The sequence below is a fragment of the Pimephales promelas genome, chromosome 18 (genome assembly GCF_988280905.1).
Source record: "Pimephales promelas chromosome 18, fPimPro1.hap1.1, whole genome shotgun sequence".
Lineage (NCBI taxonomy): Eukaryota > Metazoa > Chordata > Actinopteri > Cypriniformes > Leuciscidae > Pimephales > Pimephales promelas.
The window spans coordinates 2,925,823-2,942,353 of NC_142786.1; the positions used below are offsets into that span (position 1 = coordinate 2,925,823).

At 37.4% G+C, this 16,531-nt stretch overlaps 1 long non-coding RNA gene across 2 annotated transcripts in view; it reads right to left on the minus strand.

Annotated features, from left to right (window-relative positions):
• Positions 1 to 16,276, minus strand: part of LOC148970864 (uncharacterized) — a 30,340-nt gene extending 14,064 nt beyond the window's left edge. The window contains exons 1-2 of one of the 2 annotated variants that reach the window (XR_016147365.1): positions 16,134 to 16,276; positions 14,231 to 14,334 (exon numbers count right to left, since the gene is read on the minus strand). This is a non-coding gene — a long non-coding RNA (uncharacterized LOC148970864). Of the gene's footprint in view, positions 1 to 14,230; positions 14,502 to 16,133 lie in introns of both variants that reach the window. The other variant, XR_016147366.1, reaches the window with a different exon arrangement.
• Positions 16,277 to 16,531: the final 255 nt, after the last annotated feature.

The following is a 16,531-nucleotide window of genomic DNA, read 5'->3' on the forward strand; positions in this document are numbered from 1 at the left end:
TAACACCATTTATGAGTCTTCCCCTACCATCCTTGGAAAAAAATATCGCTCCCCAGATGTTGATCTACATTTTGCTTCGTTTCGCTCTGACATTTAACGGCGTAGACATAGATGCGTACACGCGGATGGCTCAAAATGCGTATAGATAACACGCCACTTCCTTGAAAGTGGCGTGTATGTTTACGCAAAAGTCATGTCATGTTGTACATTAATACATTTTAGTTCACTTTTCTGCAATAACAAATGAAACAGAACCAGCTGATAGGCCCTACATTTAAACCTTCAGTTACACAAGAAATCTCATCTGACCGTTCATGTGAATACAGCCCCTATAATTAAACCTCGGACACTGACATTTAACTGGCCCTTTCTTATTTTTGGCTCCTTATCAAGTCTCATTGTTGCAGGAGATGCACGGCACGATATTAACGCATTTTAATGTTTCCTATCATTGTGCGAGGGACTCCATTTGTTGAAGCAACTGCAGGAGTTTCAAGGACAGAAGGAAACGTGGCTCGTTTGAGTTTGTCATTAATTAATGATTGGGGAGATCTTGATCAACTCAATTTTCTTCGGCATGTTTTGTGACATTTAAACCACTTTGTTTCTTATTTATATTTTATTATATTTATTTATATTTTTATTATTTATTTTATTCATTTATCCAGGTTTACTGTGCTTGTTTGTAAGGCTAAACAATTTGTGATTACATATCAGTATGACTATAGTATAACTGCAAAATTACAATAATAATATTTATGACTATCTTAATTTCTTCTTTAATTTATCAAGGAGCCATTAGGAGCCTTTTCTTTCATTGACAGTCAGTTTACAAGCACTTTTCCTTGCAAACTTGTAAAGGTTAATTGGCAATTGTGTTTCCAAGTGCATGTTACTTATTTTGCATCAAGGATGCGTTTACAAGTCAACGATGTACTAAAAACTGAAAGTTTTTTTCCTTTGTGTTTTTCGTTTACAGACGACAATGTTGTCATGTTGTTCACAGGGATCCATGAAAACGACTAAAAACGCTGTATTATTCATGCCAGGCCAGAAGTTGGAAAGTAAAGAAACTCTAATCGCCTATAGACTGAACATGTAATACGCATATGCATGATGTCACCGTTTTCACAAATTTGCCTTCTTGTAGTTTACACAGAGACGATACAAGTATCATTTCAAAATACAAGTATTTTGTATTTTACAAGTATTATACAAGTATTTTATATACAAGTATCAAAAATGTGCACTTTAAAAACAGTTTTCAAAAGTTTGCATTTTCAGGGAAAGGAAGTCGTTCAGGTTTGGAATGACTTTCGTTTTATCCCTTTAATGAGCAACTTTGAGTTGGTTTTTGGCAGCGGCACTATCTAAACAACAGCCTCGAGGTTAAATCCCAGTGTCTCTCTAATCCACAGACTCATGTCAGTATGTTTGTGTGTAGATGTTGTCACTCATGTTCAATAGATCTGACCTCTGACCTCTCAGAAGTACTTCCAGGTGGCGGCTCTCCAGAGTGGCTCTTCCTGTCAGGGCATTGAGACCCCCTGCGGTCAGCCAACACATCTCAATCTATAAATATCACATTACGCTCCACACCCAAATATCCTCTCTGATCCTTCATATGTCCCAGATTCCTCAAAGAAGTATACACAAACACCAGACATGAGTGATGCATGCTATCTGTTTCTCCAGAACAAAACAAGATGTGTAATGAGAGGATTGTTCTGTTGGTGCCGTCATCGTGTGTGTGATAAAAAATGCTAGTAGACTCACGGTTTTGAGTGTTGCTTGCAGAGATGTATAGTAAGTACTGTACTTAAGTACTAAAATGCTGTACCTGTACTCTACTAGAGTATTGTTTTTTTCTCATACTTCTACTTTTACTTCAGTAGATATTTTTGATGAATTTTTACTTCGATATTTTTTTAATGTTCTGCTAGTTACTCGTTACAATTAAAAATTTTTTACGAATAATTCGTTGCAAGTTGGCTTTCATGCTGCCTAAATCGCTCGCCAGCTTTATAGGGTAATGGTATTGATTGACACACACATTGACAACTAATGCAGGGGTTGTCCTGCAATGACATTTTTTTGGCGGCCGCTAAAGCAAATTTGTATCCCGCCAAAGCGCCTTATTTGATTGCTAGTTCAAACTTTTGACTGCTTTCTTTAATAATTACATGACACAATACTTGTTCTTTTACTTTTAGTACTTAAGTAGTGAATTTTAAAATAAACTACTTGCAATACTTAAGTACAAAAAATTAGGGCTGGGTATTGAGACAAATTTCACAATTCACAAGCTTGCAATTCGATTCGATTTTGATTACGATTCGATTCGATTCAATGTCGATTATTTTGGATATCAGTTACAATAAATGGCCATTTTTCTCAAGGGAATCAAATCTCTTAAATGCTGTAAACTACGGGAGTCTAGTTGTAGCCTATAGACTTCATTAGCCTAATATGAAGGTATAATGAACTGTTTTGTAGCTATACAAACACTTAAATTACACTTTTATTTATTTTTATAATAAGAAGATTATACGAAATATAAACATTTAAATGGTGGCTGTCACAAAAACTTGCCAGATTTATTCAAATATGCATTAAATATTGAAGAACATTAAGATTATAATGCATATGTAATATGGTGTATATATTTAGCAAAATGCTCCTCTCTGGAGTTATTTTTTTCTAGCTGACTAATGAGTTTATGTGGGTTTCCTGAGGTAAATATGACGAGACATGACATTGATTACACACTATTTAACTGACGTCTTTCCACGGTTGAAACGCTGATTGAGCGAATCAATGTGACATGATACAGATTTGGATAAGTTGTACTCTAACTTTTAACACACTTTCAGATGCTCATTCATGTTTATTTGGCGCTGTGACTGGTATTATTAAGCCCGAAGAGAGATCAGCGCTGCTGCTTCTCTTTAGCTGCGCCAAAACGTTATTCATGTTTTTGAATTTCTAAAGAAAATGGACGTAATTTGAAAATTGAGACTTTGTTTCATATCAATAGTAACAAAGGACAAAGATTATTGCGATTTTTTGGATGCGCGCAGCCGCGATACAATGTCCCATTCATTCAAATGAAACAGGATGACCAATCGATTCTTGAGATTTAAGAATCGATATCGGTTCGTAAAATTGAGAATCGATTAATATCGAGAAATCGATATTTATTACCCAGCCCTACAAAAAATGTTGAATACTTTAGTACTTCTACTTAAGTGTGGTGCTTAAAGAGCACTTCAACTTCTACTCAAGTCACTTTTTTGATAGAGCACTTGTACTTTTACTCAAGTCCGGGTTTCTAGTACTTTATACATCTCTGGTTGCTTGACAATGCAAAATTGCTGCTATAATGCAAGTTTCGATTATTATTATTATTATTTTTGCTCAGTATTTTCAAGCCCAGTGATTCTAGCATTCCATGTGTAAATTGAGATCCAGAGATGTAGCAATATCTTGTGCCAATATTTTCTCTCTATATTGCACTTTTACGCGCAGTACGGTACGTTTGAACATTCTGAGATTGCCTTGCAACAGTGTGATATCAGAAGCTTCACATGTGTTCGTGGAATGTGTTCTCGTTCTTTAGCCCGATTCTCCACCTCAGCGCCCCTGGAATGCTCTTGTGTGTGAACTGTGAGGTCACTGTGCATGATTGGAATGTTTCTCGCCTGAAAACTCTTTGCAGGTGCCCCTCGGCACCCAGACTGTACTCGTAACGCTCCCTGCGGGGACCGCAGTGTCTCAGTTTCCACACAATTTGGAATTAGGGTGCGTTTGAAACACGCATTCTTCCTTCAGTACAGACAGACTCCAATTAGATGGAGCCTTTGCAGTCTGATGTCATTGGAGAACATTGTTTAAAGGCACACTATGCAAGAATTGTAACCTTAAGTCATTTTGGTGGTAAACATACTCATACTGGGGCAAATCATCCTGGTTTAAAGCTTGGGGGCGACGCCGCTGGAAAAACCAGCAATGCAAGTTTGAGAGGAGCGACCCCGACAAATCTCGCGAGAATCACGGCAATGACATCACACACATCAACCACCAAAGACATGTCAACCAGAACATGAACCACGGAGACACTTGCCCGCATTTCAGACGTGATACTCGACGATGGAAAAAGCGAAGAAAACGCGGTCGGGAGAGACTAGGAAAAGGAAAAGCTCAACCCGTAAATAAATGCATCGATCCGCAAGTTTTGTTTGAGTTCTTCAATGGTCTAGAGGGAGATCTTTTGTCAAGCGTGTTCATCAGTGGTTACAGTCTATATCATGCAGGGGCACGATTTGGTGCATTTTGTTTTGAAATTTCACCGGAAATGAATAGAGTCTCCGCAACTGCGATAGATTGAAGAGCGCATACGAGTGAAGACAGCGCGCGTGCCGCCACAAGAGACACTATGTGTCCATGACACTGATGAGTTCAAAAACACATTTTAGCACTAGATCTCTTATTTAAAGCAAAAAATGCACACTATGCAAGATTTGTACCTTAATATAACAGCTTCAAAGTCATTTTGGTGATAAACAAATTCATAATGGGGCGAAGATTCTCTCGCGAGAATCACAACATGCTTTACGGCAACGATGTCACACATCAACCACCAAAGACATGTCAACCACAACGTGAAGCACGGAGACCCTTGCGCACATTTCAGACGTGATACTCGACGATGGAGACTAGGAAAAGGAAAGAGAATGAGCCTCTCTGCTCAACCCGTAAATAAATACATCGATCCGCAAGTTTTGTTTGAGTGGGAGATCTTTTGCCAAGCGTGTCAGAGCTTACAGGTTCTAAGTTTTTTCTCTCTCTGCAAAACTGAAAATGTTTATCAGTGAGTGATGTGAATGTGTTACATGCCACTGCTAAAATCCACCCACATTCAGCGGGTTGGCAGGTGTTAATGTCAAGCCCTGGTTGTGTCTGTTCTAACATCACCTCTCATTACTCATTGCTGGAGTTGTCTCTATTGCTCCATCTCTCAATATTTTCCACACATGTAAAGTGTGTTTGATGACTACCATTCCCACTGTACATAGATTCCATACTCAGAACTTTACATTCCAATTCTGAACTTTACATTCCTAATTTAAAGAGAGTCATTCGTCATCCTGTCTCAAGGTCTTGCTCTACCGCACACTCAACAGAGTAAAAGCGTGTCAATAAAATATATGTGCATTGACGTCAATCACCAAGAGCTTTTTCAAGAGTCTTAATTACTGATAGTGCAGATTCATCTACAACAGTGATTGATTTCATAGTTTTGTTGCAATAGTGGAGTGTTGTCATGTGACTAAAACAGCACACCACACACACACACACACACAGATTCCATTCACAAAACAACCAGAGTCCCAACTGCGGACAAGGGAAATCCCAAGAAATCTGACAAAATCTCTTGTGGTCAAACATGACTTAAGAGTTAACAAATATGGTGGACGATGGCAAGAAGAAGGTAATAATAGTGTTTGAACTGCTTTTTACAGAAAATTTGCAAGTTTGAGTTCATAATGATTTCTGATCGTAAATATTTAACAAGTTGGATATTTACTACTTGAGTTTGGTGCGGGCCTGACTTTCTTCCAAGCAGATTCAATCACTCTTAACACACCTTACACCACAGGAAAATCTAATAAACTAATGGACTTTAGGGTAGATAGAGGAGAGTTGAGAGTTTGCACTGTATTTGTTTGATTACATTTTTATTCCAGGACTGATGCTTAAAAGATTCTGAACCAAGTTAAATCACAATCACCCCTTAAAATCCTATATTTTGGGGGGCAAAATCTAAAGTGTAGCATAGTATATACACTACAGATCAAATGTTTGAGATTTTTTTATTATTATTTAAGAAATTGATACATTTATTCAGCAAGGGCACTTTAAATTGTTCAAAAGTGTCCATAAAAACATTTATAATGTTACAAAATATTCCTGTTTCAAATAAATGCTGTTCTTTGTAACTCTCTATTCATATGAAACGGTCTATTCATACTTTCCATTTCTATTCGTGACGGTAAAGACATTTATAACGTTATGAAATATTCCTGTTTCATATAAAATGCTGTTCTTTGAAACTTTCTATTTATAAAAAAATATCCTGGAAAAAAAGTATCATTTCCACAAAAATATGAAGCAACTGATTTCAACATCGAAAGTTTCTTGAGCATCAAATCAGCATATTAAAATGATTTCTGAAGGATCATGCGACACTGAAGACTGGAGTAATGATGAATATATATATATATATATATATATATATATATATATATATATATATATATATATATAAAGAGCTTCGATCATAGGAATAAATTACATTTAAAAATGTATTCAAATAGAAAACAGTCGTTTTCAATTGTACTAATATCTCACAATATTATTGTTTTTCTGTATTTATCATTAAATAAATGGTTAACATAAGAGACTTTTTTCAAAACCATTAAAAAAACCTACTAATTACAAACATTTGAATGCAGATGGTGATATTTTAACACTAGACTGTATTCGAATCAGCTGTTTTAGTCAAGTCTTTCTTGGCCTAACTAACATAAAATCACTCCTGCTCATAACTTCAAAGCCTCAAACCCTAATTATTATTTAATATGTCTTATAAAGAGGAGGTGTGCTGTTGATTTTTGAAATTATTTGACTGACAATCTTGTTTCTTTACACCAGCAAGAACCAATCATACTATCTCCAGAATATAGTACTTCTAACAGACACATCACTTATGTTCACAGACAACTCATTTGTAAAAAACAAACAAAAAAACTACCCATATCAAATCCGTGTTTGTGTACAGAGCTATCTGTGGCCCAGCATGTGTCCTGTCCTTGCAGTGCTAATGGATGTGTTTATTAGGAATTAGTGGGGGTCGGTCAAGCAGAGTGACTTCAGCTCACACTCCTCCAGTCCGGAGGTCCCAGACGCCTGCCGTGTCTTTCCCATCAGTCTGCGGATTAACCGGCTAAAAGAGCCGCCTGTCAGTGTGTGTGTGTATGTGAGCAGTTAAGCGTGTTTGGGGTTCCTCCCTGATCCGTGTTAGCGCGCTCTCAGTGTCACGGGAGGCTACTTTGCGTGAGATGAAGCTTGAGGCCCCTGTTCAGAACGAACGCTGGTTCATACCAGCTAAAAAGAGCAGTATATTGGCAGTTACAGCACACGAGCCTTCTGGGGTTTGGAGTGTGACATAAGATGCCGTGCACTGGAGCGCAACACTGTCACGACATCTGAGATTGCGTTTGATACTAAACACTTGGCTCTTTTATTTTCTACAAAGAGAGAAATGCTTAAATATCTTTTTACCCGCATGAAAAGTGCAAAAGTTTGGGGTCTGTATATTTAATTGATCAAAAATGCATTAATGTTGTCATCAGTGCTACATGATCCTACAGAAATTATTCTAATATACTGATTTTCTCCTCAAGAAATGAAGAGTCCAGATGCAAAAGCCTCTAAGTGCCATTTGAAATTTTCTTCTAGAATGATAATTTTTATCAAGCTTGTATATTTAAGTTCAGTGATTTCACTTAAATGGCAATGATAATTGCCTATTAATTGTTATTTAAGTGAAATTACTGAACTTAAATATACAAGTTTGATAAAAATCATCATTAAAGAAGAAAATTTCAAATGGCATTTAGAGGCTTTTGCATCTGAACTCTTCAAATATTTATTATTATCAATGTTGATAGCAGTTGTGCTGACTATGTTGTTCTTGTTTTTCAGAATTTTTTAATGACAAGAAAGTTTGAACGAACTGCATTTATTTGAAATAGAAAAAGAAATGTTAAATTATACTGTTGATACATCATATATAAATTATTCGTTGATACATCAACGAATGCTGCCTCGGCGTGCTTACGGCTCAGACACGGTATCGTGGCTGTCAGACGGGGCCAGGAAAGGACCGCATCCAGAAACACACGGGTGGAATGCCCTCGTGAAAAAGACGCAATGTCACACTTGCTTGCTCTTTTAGGGAAATTGCTCTTGTATTTGTTGAAGCACCCAGTGGGGTGATCACTGCACTTAAATGTCCATTGGCTTTTGTAACCACTTGAAGGTGATCGGGCCACCAAATGATCTTTTCGAACGTCAAACGCGACGTTCATAGTTGACTCATTAAAGGGTAACTAAACCCCTGGTCAGAGCCTGACTCCACCCACTGGCAATATTTGAAAATGCTGAAAAAGTGGGCTGACCCCAGCGGAGATAGAGGGGACGAAATAGATGCTAAAACACTATCCTGATCGTTTTTTTTATACTCACAATTCCAATTCCTGACTCCCTACAGTGGTTTTGACGACACAAGATGTTTTTTATATTGCCAAGGGCGTAGCTCGCGTGGTGAGCTGAAACCTGCGTACGTCACGAAGTGCGGAAAATTCAACTGCAGTAGCCACCGTTCAACCTGAAGAGGGCAGCACTAAAGCCCCGTTCACACTACAAGCGACTTTGTCGCTGCTGGTGGCTGCGCTGGAGGGCGTTCCCCACTACTGGTTGCCTAGTAATGTTTGTGAGTGACATTCACGGAAGTTACTCTATGTTAGACAACAAATACGTTTTATTGCCGCTACAAACAAATATTTTGTAAGGAAAAGTCTAAATATAAATGAAATCATTACATAAAATGCATAATATTAAAGATGAACGAGAAACAGTGAGTGCTCTTTGCCATCGCGGCTATTTAACTGCAGCAAACAGGCAAAAACCGGTCTATCTGGGTTCCCTGAAACCATTCAGTCACGGAGTCAGTCCGGTGAACACCACTGTATGTACACGGAGATATATCATCCATTATAGGACAGTTTCTGACTGCTAAAATGAGCTGAAGAGTGACGCGCTCCACTGACTTCACTCCTATTGGTTGTCGCTCGCGAAAATCGCACTTCATTTGCATAAAGTTAAACATTTCTCAACTTTGTCGCGTCGCTGGACACGCCCCACCGGTCGCTGTCGCGCGTGCCGCCGGAAGTCACCCGCTCACCATTGATAATGAATGGTGTCGCGTGTAGTGTGAACGGGGCTTAACGCCACCTTCACACTGCCAGTTGAAATCAGCTCCGAAGCGGCTGCGAAACGACCGGAAGTCATTCATTTCCTATGGAGATTCGCAGACCGCATGCGAATGGGTCCGAAACGGGTCCGACCGAGTGCGGTGCGAAGAAAATCGTGTCCGTTGGTCATCCGGATGCGTTCAAAAACTTGAACTCTTGCGAAAAGCTACGGACGGTTCCTATCCGACAATTCCAGCGGAAGTTGAGCGTTGCTATGGTACTGATAAACAAACCTGAATTATTAACTTTTAATAAAATAAATATTGATTTTATAACGATAAGTTGTGATGTCATTTTTTATTTTCATGACTTTCTGACGTTTATAAGGGCAGTTAATTGAAGGTAGACATTGAACTATTGACCACTATATCACATTTTTTAGTCGACCTGACATGTCAACGGCCTCAGCAACTTTCCTCACGCAGCATAACCCTAATCAGAGAGTTAATACAGAACTGACATAATCAAACTTTAATCTCTCCGCCATTTTTGTTCTACCCGCGTCCGACGCTTTTCACTGTGTAGTACGACGTCCGTTGGGAACGTATTGCGTATTACGGAGCTGATTTTAACTGCCAGTGTGAAGGCGGCGTAAGACGTTTTTACACCATATATTGTAGAAATAGAACACTTTATAAACGAACGTCAAAAAAGTTACTCGAATCAATGACTGGCATTAATAAAGATCCATTCTTACAGATCATTAACTAAAAAAAGTTGGTCAAGTGTTAAGTTACTCTTTAAACGTTTACACAGAGAAAATATTTTAGCATCAACCTTTAAGGTCAATGCGAATTTAAAATTCACTTTAATCCAAGTTATCTAATTGTGTAGGATTCTTTGATGATGAAAGTTTTTTTTTTATAACCTATGGTCAAAATCTTACTCCATCCCAGGTATGATGCAAATGACTTACATTTATTCAATTAGCTGACGCTTTTATCCAAAGCGACTTACAATTGCTATATATTTCAGAGGTCACACGCCTCTGACTGGAGCAACTAGGGGTTAAGTGTCTTGCTCAGGGACACATTGGTGTCTCACAGTGGATTCGAACCCGGGTCTCTCACACCAAAGGCATGTGTCTCATCCACTGCGCCACCATCACCACCAACTAACTTCCGTAAAGAGACTTACTTTACTCAAATATGTTTTTGTTCCTTGGAAAGGAGTTCATCCATGCACTGGGTGTCCAGTTGGCCGTGTGTAGACGTTATCCTGGGTTTAGAAATAAATTGCGCTGCACACTAGCATCACAGAGAGAGATACACCAGCATAATATTCACTTAGAAAATGTAGATAAGGCTGTTTACGATCTTGCATGAGGACATTCATCCTTATCCAGCCAATGAACGTCATGCACAAGATATGTAGAGTTTTTCCGCATGATTCCTCAGAATAAACAATTGCTATACTTGAGCCTAAAGAATGTATGAAGGTTTAGTAGTAAACACTTCTGAATAAGATGATAATCTGTGTCGCTTACAGTAAGCTCTCCTGTGATAATGCGCGTGATTCATCAAGTATGTGATTATTGCAGCCGGCAGCGAAAGTTTTCTATGGTATCTACAAACAAAGTGTGTCAACACAGCGGTTGGCAACACGTGCCCACAGATGCTGTGCTGTGAAACGGCAGGTGAACTGAATAAAGCCACACCTTCGTGAAAAGAAAGAAACTGAATATGTGAGACTGATATATTCATTGTACAGAAGATACACGCCTGAAAATATTTACTTTTTGGAGGAGGCTAAGAATACTTATACAAGCTGAATTAATGTCTGTGAGGAAACTTTGCAGAAATTGAAACGGCAAATGGCAAAACACTTCAGTGGCAAAACAAATGAGTCAGTGCTTTGGAAATGTTGAATATGAGCCACTATGGTTTCAGTTCATGCGCTGTGACTGTGTCCATATCAAAACAATACTAAATAAAGATAAGTAGATTCTTATCTTGTGCCAGGATTGTACTTGATTCAGGTTTGAGAGTGCTTTTAAATTCCATTTCAAGAATTAAAAATTTGAATTTAAGGATAAAATTAGTGGTTTTTAATAATACGCATTTACCAATGTATCTGTATCACAAACTATGGGGTAGTTTTAGGATTATTAGATATCAGTTTTTAAGATGTTTGCACTTATAAAACGTAACGGTCAGTTCCTTGATTCTGATTGGTCAAGCTGTGCTTTTATTTGTTATATTGTTTTCATTGATACATCCACTTGGATGGCTGTACTGTACTTCGATATATTGCATAATCAATAGAATCAAATCAAACTACTGTAAATAATAAGTTATGAATCTATGTATATATTAGAAATGTAATAATTTTATTCAGCAATGACACATTCAATTGATCAGAAGTGACAGTAAAGGCATTTATAATGTTACAAAATATTTCTATTTAAAATAAATGCTGTTCTTTAAAAATTTCTAGTCTTGATTAAAAAATTAATTGTGTATGTTTACACAAAAATATCATAATTTTACGAAATAATAAGAAAAGAACGATGCTGAAAATTCACCTTTGCATCACAGGAATAAATTACATTTTAAAATATATTCAAATAGAAAACAATTCATTTAAATTGTAAAAATATTTCACAATATTACCGTTTTTACTGTATTTTTGAGCAAATAAATGCAGCCTCACGAGCTGAAAAGATTTTTTTTAAAACATTCAAACGACCACCGACTTTGAAACGGTAGTAGCGCCGTTTGTCCAAAAAAAAAATTTTTTTTTAAAGTGTTTGCATTTGTTTTGACATATCGACAAGTATTGATGTCAGCTCTTCAACGTAATTCAACTTCACATTCACACTAGAGCACTACAAAAGCATTTGCACTAATTTCTAACGGAAACATGCTGTTAATGCTTAATGAAAGGGAGAGAGAGAACAGAGCGGAAGTTAAGAAGACGGGGCAGGTGAAGTGGAACGCCAGGTATAGAGCTGAATGCACTCGTCCCCTTTGAAGCGCAGCCGTAACTCAATCCCGAGGTTTTGACTGGAGCATAATGGTGTCCTGCAGTCCATTCAGCACATGCCGTGAGTCCAGGCCCACCAGCGGATCCTCTTCAAACCCCGGCGCCTCCTGAGAGACACTTATCACCTTTAGCCTCTCACTGAAAGAACGCTCTCTCTCTCTGCAGCCTTTCGTCTTTGTTGTGCAGTCTTTCTTTTCCTCTTAGAGTAACATGCATTTTTCCGGTTCGTTGCTCTTCAGGGAAGCAGGGGTGAAGACGCGGCTCGGGCACAGACGTGGGCGAGGGCCGACGGAAGGCTTTGTTCGCCAAAGTTTTTTCTCTTTGTCACCCTGCTGACCTTTGGCCTCATCATAAACTCAATCAAAGCCGCTGAAGGATTTTTCACCAGCTTCTGTTGAACTTCTTATCCCGGCTGATGACAGTAATTATGTTGAAATATATGACCGAAGGCGGTGGGTTTGTTCGAAAGCTGTGCTTTGATGGCTTTAGCGGTGATTAGCAGAGTAGCCGTGTGCTGACAGACCGTCTCAGAGAAATGTGTCTCTGAATTAAAGCAATGCAGCTGAAAATATTGAAAACTATACTAAGAAAACGTAGAAAGTAGACTCATTAGTCTATTATTTGTCTTCTGTTGTGGCATTTTTATTGTTGCAGTATTTTATTTTTGCTCATATTTTTTTTTTCCTGTTTCTTATCCGCCTTCATAAACCACCGATACAGATAAATTAAGAGGTTTTCATTTTTGTTATATTTTTTTGTATCCGCCTTCCTAACAATACAAATACAATACAAATTAATTTTATTTTTTTAAGTTATTTTCATGTTTTTTTTCCCCTGTCTCTTATTGTCTCTCTATACATACAGATCAGTTACTTTAAAATATTTCCTCTGAACTCCCATTTTGCTAAAGTGACCACACCTAAAAGTTCTTGCACCAAAAATTGAAGGAAATTTAGTAGGGCTGTGCAAAAATTAATTGCATCCAAAATAAAAGTCTGTGTTTACATAATATATTTGTGTGTGCTGTATGTAACTATTTTGTATATATAAATACACACACATCCATGTATATATTTAAGAAAATGTGTTATTCATATACAAAATATTTATATTTATATAATATATATTATGTATTTATATATATATATATATATACAGAATTTAAGCGCAAATAATTCTTATATATATATACATGCATGCATGCATAGGTATTTATATATACAAAATAATTATATACAGCACACACAAATATATTGTGTAAACACAGACTTTTATTTTGGATGCGATTAATCGCAATTAATTTTTGCACAGCCCTAAAATTTAGTTTTACGGAATTTAATATTAAGCGGAACAAATGTTTTGCATATTGATAATAATTATAAATGTTCTTGAGCAGCAAATAATCATATTACAATGATTTCTGAAGGATCACTGAAGACACCGAAGAAAATTCAGCTTTGATCACAGGAATAAATTACATTTTAAAACATATTCACATAGAAAACAGTTGTTTTAAATTGTAAAAATATTTCACAATATAGCTGTTTTTAGTGTATTTAAAAAAAATACAATACGACAGAAATGTGCTTTTAATCAGCTCTGAATGAGGCTGTTTAGATTGACCTAATATGTAAATTGAACTTTTTCTTTTGCTGCAATGTTTGTTGAAGCAGTTAGTGTGTTGTTTTAGAGGATCGTGATGTGTTCATCAGCTCTGGACATGTGTGTGTACACAGAAACTTGTGTGAATAGGTGAGCTGACCCTGAACTAACACCAGCAGCTTCTCTTCGAGTCAGCTAATGAGCGCCCCAGCATACATCGCTCACGAGCGCTCGCCGGCCCCTGAAAGAGCCTCTGGAAGCTGTTTCGCTCTTCTTGACAAAAGGACACAAGAATTCGGACACGAAACATCGAGGCTAAAATAACAAACAAGTGCCAAGATAAACTGAGAGGGTGAGGGCAGCGCATCTATTCATCCCTCATCTGTTTCAATCCATCTTTATCTTAAGATTAGACTAGTTTACCTGGAGCATTTCTCTTTGAAATGCAAAAGCTAAATTTTAAGAAAAATATTTTTCTATCCCTTTAAGTGCATAAACTGTCAGTTAGGGAATGCAGAAGTTATCTCAAAGTCTCGTTACCTTACCGTATCCTCTGTTCTCTTCCTCTGTAGCGTGCAGATGTCTGAGTTTCAGCCAGCGGGTGATGATAAGCGGGTGATACGGGACAGTCTGCTTCGGATGCAGAGGTCTGAAAACGAGAGTGACACTTTTCAGACAGGATGCAGTTGTCACTTGAGCAAACAGCCGTGGACGGTGCGATAAACGTGTCCGTGCTGCCGTGTCCCCCGCGTCCAGACGGGGCCCTTTGGCCCTGTTAGTTTAGCACTGCATTCCAGTTTAATCTGTGGAGTGTTTCTAGGAGGAAAATACATGGAACAGAGATGATATTGTCAAAAAAAGAAGAAAAAGTGCTTTCTTAGAGGAGCTTAAAAGGATAGATCACTTTGAAATTAATTTTTGATATGTTTCAGCTTACCTCGAGGGCATCCAAGATGTAGGTGTCTTTGTTTCCACAGTATATTCAATTTTTATATTTTTAGGTCAAACCGTTCTTGTCTGTCAGTCATATAATGCAGGTCTATGGTCACCACCTCAAAGAGCATGCACAGAGAAGTCCAAATTAAACATGATTTAATGACTCGTAAATGTAAGTACACATTGATGGCCTAAGACAGAAAACGAGCGGTTTGTGTGAGAAAACGAACATTATTTATATCGCTTTTTACAACAGCCACGTCCAAGTGATCTGAGGGCGTGGGCGCTTTGTGGCTGTGGTTACAAGAGGTAAAAACGATATAAATACCGTTCGTTTTCTCACACAAACTGCTTGTTTCGTGTCTTAGGCCATCAATGTGTACTTACATTTACGAGTCATTAAATCATGTTCAATTTGGACTTCTCTGTGCATGCTCTTTGAGGTGGTGAACATAAAAATTAAACTACAATAAATAAAAAAACTACTGCAGAAACAAAGACGGTAAAACATACCAAAAATTAATTTCAAAGGGAACTATCCCTTTAATTTTTTTAAATATTTTTATTATTGTTGGCTCATACACTTGAATTAGGTTATTTAATTTAAATATTCGTTAAATTAAATGATTTAACTAAATTATAGTTTAAAACCATCTGGCTGAAAACGATTCTAATAACACTGTTTTGTTCTGTTTATTATTGCGCAACTGAATGGTTTTTGATGTCATCAGAAAAAAACCTCAAGAAAAATCTCAACCTTTTAATAATTGATTGCAATTCTTACAAAGCGTTTTGATCAAGTGTGAAAAGATAGTTTTTCTTTTCTTTTTTTTTACTAGAACTACAAGAGCATTTATTTTGTGTGCATGGTATTCACCCTTGATGTTCACCACTGGCCAACCTAATTTGCATAATTAATTGATTATTTGAGTGAGTAAAATTCAAATCTGCTCCTCAACAGAAAGTGGAAGTAGTTCTTTCCATATGAATGTTATCTTTTACATGTCAAGAGAAACAAATTAAAGTAGAATTTATTTCCTTTTGAAAAAAATATATACTGCACAGATTCATTATTATTATCTGCCAATGTCTAATAATATGTGTAATGTGTTTTTCATCGGTAGAAACTATATGAATATACGTGGCTTTAAAGGGCTGGTTGATTATGATTTCACTGTTTTAACTTTATGTAATGTTGCTGTTTGAGCATAAACAACATCTGTTCAAAAGAAATGATTCTGAAGATCTTTTCTTTTAAAGAAGTCGTTTTTTAAGGACCACAACAAACGGCTGACAGACAGGGACTAGCTACTAAGTTACACTCTCAGTCTCAGCACATTTGTGAGTTTCTGCTCAAGCTGTCGCATCCATCTTTTCACATGCAACATAATGTCACTCTGTAGGAATCTTACAACAGTTCCCACACAAGCGTTTTTATAGATTATCATGACAGAATATGCTAACACTGAAGATAGTTAACTCCACATCAGCAACATAAATTCATCAACTAACCATTCAGAGACGTCCTGTTGCATTCTACATGTTGTCATGAGTCTCCCCATCGTTGTCAGACTCCAATTTAAACATAAAAGGCAGAAGTTTCCGACATTTTAGTGCTTGTCTGCATGAGGTAATCGGACCTGCTAGCACGCACAGCACGCAGCCACGCACGCACGCGCATACACGCAGGCTCTTGAAGCTCCGCCCTCTGTGCCGGTAGCAGCAGCACATTTGCATTTAAAGGGACACAAACCCTCAAAAGGGGGCAATTATATAACATGCTGTGAAAAATTATCTGGGGGGTATTTTGAGCTACAACTTCACATACACACTTTGGCTTATTTTACATATTGTAAAAAGGGGCATTTCCTTTAAATGACATCATAGATTCCTGGCATCCAGCAAAATGC